The sequence below is a fragment of the Emydura macquarii genome, unplaced genomic scaffold, assembly GCF_026122565.2.
Source record: "Emydura macquarii macquarii isolate MOO-44397 ecotype Brisbane River unplaced genomic scaffold, CSIRO-AGI_Emac_v2 contig_1027, whole genome shotgun sequence".
NCBI lineage: Eukaryota > Metazoa > Chordata > Testudines > Chelidae > Emydura > Emydura macquarii.
The window spans coordinates 15,808,201-15,816,653 of NW_027131164.1; the positions used below are offsets into that span (position 1 = coordinate 15,808,201).

An 8,453-nucleotide genomic window follows, 5' to 3' on the forward strand; every position below is an offset into this window, starting at 1 on the left:
ACTGTCTCTGGCCAAGTTGCACATGCCAAATGTATGCTTTATACTGTGTGTTATACAGAGCAGCATTGTTCTCCTCCAAAATCAGTACCCTTTACTACCATATATATCTGATGATATAGGGTATTGATTTCCCAACCCATTTAAGGTACTATAAACCAACTGCTAGTATTTAGTAGCTTCCTTTTCTTATAATGTTTATTTTGTCTTTTGGCCATTGAAAAGGATTTTTTCACGTTGGAATAAAAAGATCCAAACTTTGACCTTCATCTCTCCGTTCAAGAATGTGCACTGGCATAAATAACCTTTTCAGCCCAACACCCAAAATGATTAAGGTATGGAAAAAAATGTCTGGATTTAAAATCGTATTTTATTTTGTTTTGATAGCTAGTCCATACAGAACTTTAGGCTTCCACAGTCTGAAATTCAGTCCTTGAAGAAAAAGAAAAAAAAATCTTTATCAAAAGATATACTGGTATTACCTCAAAAAAACAAGAATCATTCCCCTAAAACATGAATGCTCCCCAGCTCTAAGCAAAATAACTGGCTTAATCTTTACTGACATGGATGAGCACTACACAAATGTCTCATTGAAGCCAATGCATATACTCACATAAGGAAGGGCTCACCTGGATCAGTAAGGGCTCTGCAGTTTAGCCCTTCACGACCACTTCTTATTCATGTGGGCCAGATTTTGACACCCTTGCTCATAATGAATGAAGACTGGAACTGTGTAAATAACTGAATTTTTGTTCACTGTACTGGGTAATCCAAGAAAAAAATATTGATCGACCCAATATTTTGTTCAGTTTTCAAGATTTTTGTTTTAACTTTTTAAAATTAAAATAGAAGTAAATATCAAAACAAAAAGTAATTTTCAATTCAAAATCAAAATATTTCAAAACTGAAAATAAAATGTTTCTTTTTTGGGAGGTTTTTTTTTTTTTTTTCATTTAAACAGTTTGGCCAACTGGACACAAATTTGCAAAATGTTTCAGTCAACCCAAATCTCAATTTTTCAATTGGAAAAAAAAAATTCAGCTGAAAAATTTTGCACGGCTCTAGTCAGGATTAAGTATGGTGTAAAATACTACTCAGTATAAAAATAGCAGAATTTGGTCCTTGTTGATCTGATGACATTTGGTTGAATTTTCAGTTAGTTTATATTGCCAACAAGTTACCCTTATTTTAAGTGCTTACATTTTCCAGATTTATAATTTGTTTCTCTTAATTCTATTTATATGCTCAAGTGTGCTTAGATTCCATTTCCCCTCTTTCTATGTAGCTACTATTTTCAAATAAAGCAATCTTCACAAAGCAGGGAAAAGCAAAAAAATAAAACTTACTCACATAGTTTAACACAAATACTGTGCTATAGAAATAGACAGAACCAGAATTGAAAAAGCAACATTAATAAAAAAATAAGTAACTATTATGTTTTGCACCCAGTCTCTGTTTTGAAAAATAGATATGCTGTGTATGCACTTTGTAGTAAACACATATTCTAACCCTCAGTTCCATCCCAGTGACTGGCAAATTTAGCCTTTAACCTAAGTAACCACTGGATAACCCTGAGCCTTTGCTTCCATTCCAAGTAAAGCCTCCACCCAGATAATCTTAACAGACTTCCGCTTTCCCTCAGGAACACTTCTAGAATGTGCAACCTGTGAGTTTCCTTGGCAACTAGCATGCTGCAAGTATAGTATTATGGCACATACCTATTATGCTTCATAGATTTAGCCAGAAAAAATACTCAGGATGGATACTGGGCCTGGTGGTCAGCACTAAAAGACCAAAACCCATAGGGATTATAGCATGCTGTCAGGGAAGGGATGAATTGTAGTGTCTTTAGGTGGGTTGTGTGAACAGAGAGGGCCATGGGGCCAGGTGGAGTTCTCCATTGGCTCAGATAATTTGGATAGTAAGCTAAACTATAAAGCATTCCCATCCTCAGATTTCTATTGTTTTACAGTGTTGAAGCTGTTTTGCAGTGCAGTGTTATATGTAGTTTGTCTGTGATGAGGAAAGCTTATAGCAGGCATTTACATGCAGTTTTGTAAGGGTATGTTAGCTAGATAATGTGTGCTCATATACGTAGTGTGGCTATGTTAATGCTTGCAAGTTTTTTAGTTTTAATATGAATTTGGCCCAGGATGTCCAGGTCATGAGAATCCATAATGCTTTGGGTATGTTTGGCCTTCCTGAAGGGACACAGACTAGCTTTTCTGCTGTTTTGCCATAACAGCAGTGACCATTATACTCTCAGCCCCATCTTCTCTCCTCTCACATTGGCTGCATAGGTTCCGATTTAAAGTTGCACACATCTTCGACTGGTTTCTCTCTCTTCGTAACCTGCCACATTCCTGGGCACTGTGGAAGGGAGCGTGGAAGCAGTCTCTAGTGGCATATTGGCAGGATGAATCTGTGTTGCCCCACTGAGCAGCCAGAATATCTGGTTATGTACAGCTCTCTCAGGGCCATCTGGTGCCTACTGCCATTCTTTGAAGGCCCAGTCATGCTGAATAAGAGCTGCCCCAAAATGAATGGAGACCTCTGCCATCTGGGCCATCAATTGTTCAAACATCTGGCAGCTGAATCCCGACACCTGCATGCTTCAGCCTGTCCAGATTACAGAGTAAGGATTTCAGGCATGCAAAATATGATACAATGCCCAGTGCCATTTCTGAAGGAACACTGGAGTCTACATTGTTATACCATCAAATCCAATCTGCTAGGCAGTCTCCTGAATTTAACTTTAAGGTCTTCAAATGGATCAGACTAACATCATGAATATAAAGTAACAACAAAATAATCAAGTTAGCTCAGTCAGAGGGTCCTTCTTATGAACTGCTGTCAGTCCACTCCATTTCTGGGTTGAGTATCCAGCTAACTCCAACGGCAACTGCTTCCACTTAACAAGTCTTTTGAACTCTACTGCATAGAATTAGAGTGGAGTGAACAATTGATTTTTCTGTTGGGTGGCCAAACTAAAAAATCTGAAGAAAAAATATTGTTCATTTCAAACCAAAACTAAGTTTTTCCTCCCTTTTTTTGCCACTAAAACTAAACTGGGGAAAAAAATCATTTGGGTCCAATAAAACATTTTCAATAGTGTTTTCAAAACAACATTTAGAAACAAAATGGCCTGTTTCCAAATAAAATGTTGAAATAGTTCATTTAAAAAATGTTGAAGCAAACTGTTTAGACTTTTTTTTTAAAATCCTCACTTATTTGGCTGAAACTGTTTACTGAATTTGATCTGAATTCGCAAAGAATTTAAATCCACAAAATTGCATTTTTCAGGGAACTTTCTATTCAACTGGCGTGTGCTTTTGTGCATGTAATAACATGTAATTTGTTGTGTTTGCTCTGTCTCTTCATAACTTCTGTCCGCAAATCAAACACATCAAAGAGAGGTGTCCTGGTACATCCAAATGCACGTTTCAAACATGCTGCATTTTGAGCTACAGCTGAATTCATAAAGTGATTTGCAAAAAAATTTCAGACCCTCCAAATTTCTTGAGAAGCAAAATTCAGAGCTCTCACAAACTCACACAGCTGTTGTGTACATTTTTGCACCCCTTTCTTCCAGCCTTACAGCTGCTTACAAATGAAATGTATTTATTTATTTTAATCTAAAAAAAATATTTTTTTAAAAAGATGCCTTTCTGAAACACCAGACAGTTTTGACATTAAAACACAGAAATAAAGTACCAACCAGAAATAAACTACAAAATGAAGATCAAAATATAATCAGCTATAGAAAATAGATCCCCAGACAAAAGAATGCACTTCACAATAATGTATGTATAAAGAAACACCATTATTAAAATGCTTAGAGACTAAGAATGTACTATTGTATTTATGTACTATTTACTATCAATTTATGACAGTCTAATATGTATAATTTGTAGATATAATTGGATTAATCAGTGCCAGAGAATACTATATTATAGTGGTTACACTGATTTATCAAGACAGTAAACCTTCTAATATCTACCTTCTGAGAAAAAAAATCTAAGTGCGAATATTTATTTTTCTTTTCACTTTACTCACTGTGTTTTTATTTGGGCTTCTTCTGAAAAATGTAGGCAGAAAACAGTACTGCCCTGTAGTTGAGAAGCACCATTTCAAGCACCTCACTACAGCAGTCAATGAAGTATTCTGAAATGGAGTTAAGCTTGTTTATCAGGCTTGCAGGGTCATGTTGAATGACCCATTCCCCTCTGGTTTCACTTAAATTTCAAATTTTCTTCATGAAGATAACATGCTCGTCTCATATTTGGTTACCTGGTCCCCAAAAGGATTTCATTTTTCATTATGTTTTTTTCCTCATCATAAATTCCTTTAGCATGATATATTTCTGTGAAGAGAGCATATGCTTGAGAGAAAACCTTTGGCTATTAAAATATTTTTCAGAGCCCATTCCCTGGAAGCTCAGTTTGATTTGATATAAACGGGGTTAATTAGTCAATCTTGGCAAGAATGACTTTTGCTTTTTTTAAAATTTTGTGTGAGTATTGTATACATAGACGTATGTATATAAGTACCTGATTCCATAAACACATACCTTGAGTGAGGAAGGGATTTGTGTTTGAAACCTCCCACTCCCCTCCCTCTCCCCCCCCCTCCCCCCCGCCCATAGTTGAGCACTTTCACAGTTTTTCAGAGCAAAAAGCTCTATTCAACCAAAAGTGCAAATAAATACATATTTCAAAGTATTTGAAATTACACTTAGCAAAATAGCAAACATTTTCATGTGAAATTCTGAGAAACAGCTCTGTCCATTTTCTGATTACAGAGGAAAGTACTATTTTTCCATTGAAGGCAGCCTGAAAGAACTCCTAAAAATACAGGGCCAGATCTTCATCTGGTGTAAACTGGCATCAGGTGAGGATCTGACTGACCACATTACATCAATAACATATTCCTGTTTATTTGACAGCAATAACAGAATATTAGATATAAATCGGAGAAAGGGCATTATGCTTATAGTGCTGGGGGAATGTCAAGTCACCTAACATATTCCTGCTGTAATGCCCCTTTCAGAGGTCTGATTGGCATGTATGGAATGCAAAAATTAGTGATGTAAACTGCAGCAAATCCTTCATTAAAGAAGGGCAGAGACTATTTAAATAGGACGAAGTTCAATGCCAGTGGACGCTGGAAGTTACATTAAAAAAAAGGATATCTTCTCCAATTTTTGCTTCTTAAATTTTGTAACTGATTTCCAGTAAACTGAAAACTATGTCCTTGACTTGATCTGAGGGAACATGCTCTTTATACTTCCTTTTTAACCCTTTAGGCCCTCTTTTCCTCTCTCTTGTCATACACAATATACTGCATTTGGTTTGTCTATTACATTGCACTCCATTATATCACTTTTTCAGAAGAGAAATTAGCACATTAACATATCTGCCTCCAAAAAATGCAAAAAGAAAGAAATTTCAATCAGTGGCTTATTCATGAGAAAGTCACAGATAGTGATTAATAATCTCTTATGGCGGTATAGAACCTTTATCCCAACAAATCCCACAAAGTAATTTACAAACCAGAGGTTCTATCTTCAGAGATGCCAAACCAATGAAATAAATGATAATTGCACTAGAGAAAAATGGGGAGAAATAATTTGTAGTTGACCCAAAACTGACATTTTTCAAAATTTTTGACAAATCAAAAAAGTTGAAAAGAATTTGTAACTAACTTTTTTAATAATAAAATTGAAGGGAATTTCTAAACAAAATGCTGTTACACATTGAAAAATGGAAACATTTCATTTAGAAAATGCCAAAATGAAATGTTTCATTTTTCCCCCTAACAGAAACTATTTGGCAAAAAACAACACAACTTTGTGAAATGTTTCAGTGTGGCCAAAGCTGCATTTCCCCCCCCAAAAAAAGTTTTTTTCTGAAAAATTTCACCCAGCTCTACTCAGTACCTCTCGGGGTCATGTAGGGTACATCCCCACTGAGATAAAAAACCCGTGTCATGACTGTGGCTAGCCTGGGTCAGCTGAAGAGTTCATGGGACTCAGGTGCCGGGCTATAAAATGGCAGCGTAGACTTCAGGCTTGGGCTGGAGCCCAGGCTCTGAGATTCCACAAAAGTGTTCAATAACAGCCCTTCTTGGGATCTGGTTTTATTAACAAATAGTTCCCAAATGAACACAAAAGGCCTTCCACCCAGCCTTAAGCTGGGCACAGCCCTTCCTCCCTGAGGTATGGTCCCTTCTTCTGTTCTCTGAGCATCTGTAGAAGATGCAAGGCCTGGCCTGGCCTGGCCTGGCCTCCTATGCCATTCCACAAAAGGAAAACAAAACTTCCAGCTGATACTTACTACCCAGCCTTAGCTTTCCTCCTCAGTGACCACTACAGGAGACACTCTCTCCCTGAAGCTGCAGTCCCCGCTTTGGCTGTCCACAAACCTCTTTGTCTTTCTACCTTCTCAAAGGCCTGGTTTACTCACATGACCACCTGTCTCATGACCCAATTCATTCTTTCCATCTGGGGAGACAAATCAGCTGCGTCACAGGTGGGCTGAGAACTATCTCCCTTTAGAAGAGTCAGTCACCCTGTGCCACAGACCTTGCTAAAGAAACTGCTGCAATGTTCCACAGTAATGAGGTACGACAGTGCAGTAATATCATTGTAAGTCTAATTGTAAGTCTAATTAATTGTTAGGGCACCTACAGATGCTTGATGTTCTCCTGCTTACACATCCAAGAATTATATCTATCCTCTTTTACTGAGAAGCAGAAGCATGTATTGCTTGTGTGAAATGCTTCCAAGGCTTGACATAATAATTCCAGGACCTAATTCTATTATTACAATGAGGGTTAAGGGCTTTCAACACATCTCAGGAAGCACTCATCACCTTTACAGGATCAGGACCCAATTTACCCAATGGAATAGGTGACAGATGGATGATGTGTAGCTTTTCAAATAGTCACCTTACATAACAAACCATCAAACACTCCATAGTTCAGGCCCTGAAGTTCCCAGAACAAACCCTTTTTAAAGCTTATTTTAAAGAACAACTTTCATGAAGAAACATTTGTAATGTAATAGTCAACATATTTAATAAATGAACATTTACATTAATAATATTAGTATATGGAGAGAGGTAGAGTGCTAGAAAAACAGGTATTTGCAGGTGTTTGAATAAAGCTTCAATTCATACTGACTTTAAATGCAGCATTAGAAGAAGAGGCTTTTGTTCATCTATGTTTTCCTTTTAATAAGCTCATCATGTTTAATGTTGTACCATTACATGGTTCTTATTTTGCATAAATACATGATGATTATAGCTATATAACCTTGGCAACGCAGTGTCCTCTTGAAGCAGCCTGAAATGGAACGGAAATGCAAATTATGCCTCGTAACTGCCCTACTGGGAGCAATATTTTATTATGTTTTATTCCCTTTCCATAAAATTAAACTAAAATGAAGTCAATTCGGGTTCTACTGAACCAATGATAAGCTAGGGACAAGGAAATGCTTAAATCGTGTCTGGGGTGTGTGTGTTTGTGTACGCACACATGCATGCATAGACAGAAGACTGAGAAAATGATCAGTTCACACACTCACCTAAATTCTGTATTTGGAGCCCAAAGGCTCTAGGCTGCAAATAGAGACATTTATAAAACAGAATCCTAATTTATGTTAAAGATGTGATGCCAAATCTCAGATGCCAGAAATACAAACATAGTCCTTATGGCCATGTGAAAAATGGTGCACAGAAAAGAGTGGAGGGCCAGATCTTCAGCTGATGTAAATCCATTGACATCTGTGGCACTACACCTGTTTACACTCACTGAGGATTTGCTCCAGAGTCTTTTTCAAACTGCCCATTGTAAGGATTTATGTGATGTCAGTGATAATCTCATCTTTCCTTTAATAACAGAAAATAAAGACCCTTTTCATTTTTAGACAATCCTATCATACGTACAGGAAACAAGCTATTTTATTGACTGAGCTGAACTGAATCTTGTCTTGTTGTGTATAACAGAGTGAGGTACCATCTTCTATGACTACCAGTACCACACTGTTTGAGAGGAGACACTTTTTGTCAATGCCTAGTCAGAAACAAGATTCACATGCTTCATAGGGTTTGATTCTGTATCCGCAAGGCATACAGAACTGTGTGTGAGTTTCAAGAGTTTTGTCTCTGTGAGGAGTATTGGGATAAGTCCCTTACTGTACCGCAGGGCATAAAGATGATAAAGGTAAAAAGGCTGTCCTATGAATCAGTGACACAACTCTAAGAAATTGCTGGGGAATAGATACTTGTAACTAGGGAAGCACATAGCTGTAACTTCACCAGTGACTAGATGGTGCCTTTATTCCTCAGCACTGTAACTGAAAAAGTGTTTCATTAGCATGCGAGCCCATTCATCTTGTATATGGTATATGATTTCCCACTTGATTTGAACATCTGCCTGGAAGGCACATCTCTAAT

General features: G+C 37.2%; 1 long non-coding RNA gene across 1 annotated transcript; it reads right to left on the reverse strand.

Moving 5' to 3' along the window:
• Positions 1-347: 347 nt before the first annotated feature.
• Positions 348-6,433, reverse strand: LOC137150843 (uncharacterized). Its single transcript, XR_010919092.1, has 3 exons — positions 6,333-6,433; positions 4,288-4,360; positions 348-429 (listed from the first exon to the last, which is right to left on the reverse strand). It is a non-coding gene; the product is annotated as an uncharacterized lncRNA (long non-coding RNA).
• Positions 6,434-8,453: the final 2,020 nt, after the last annotated feature.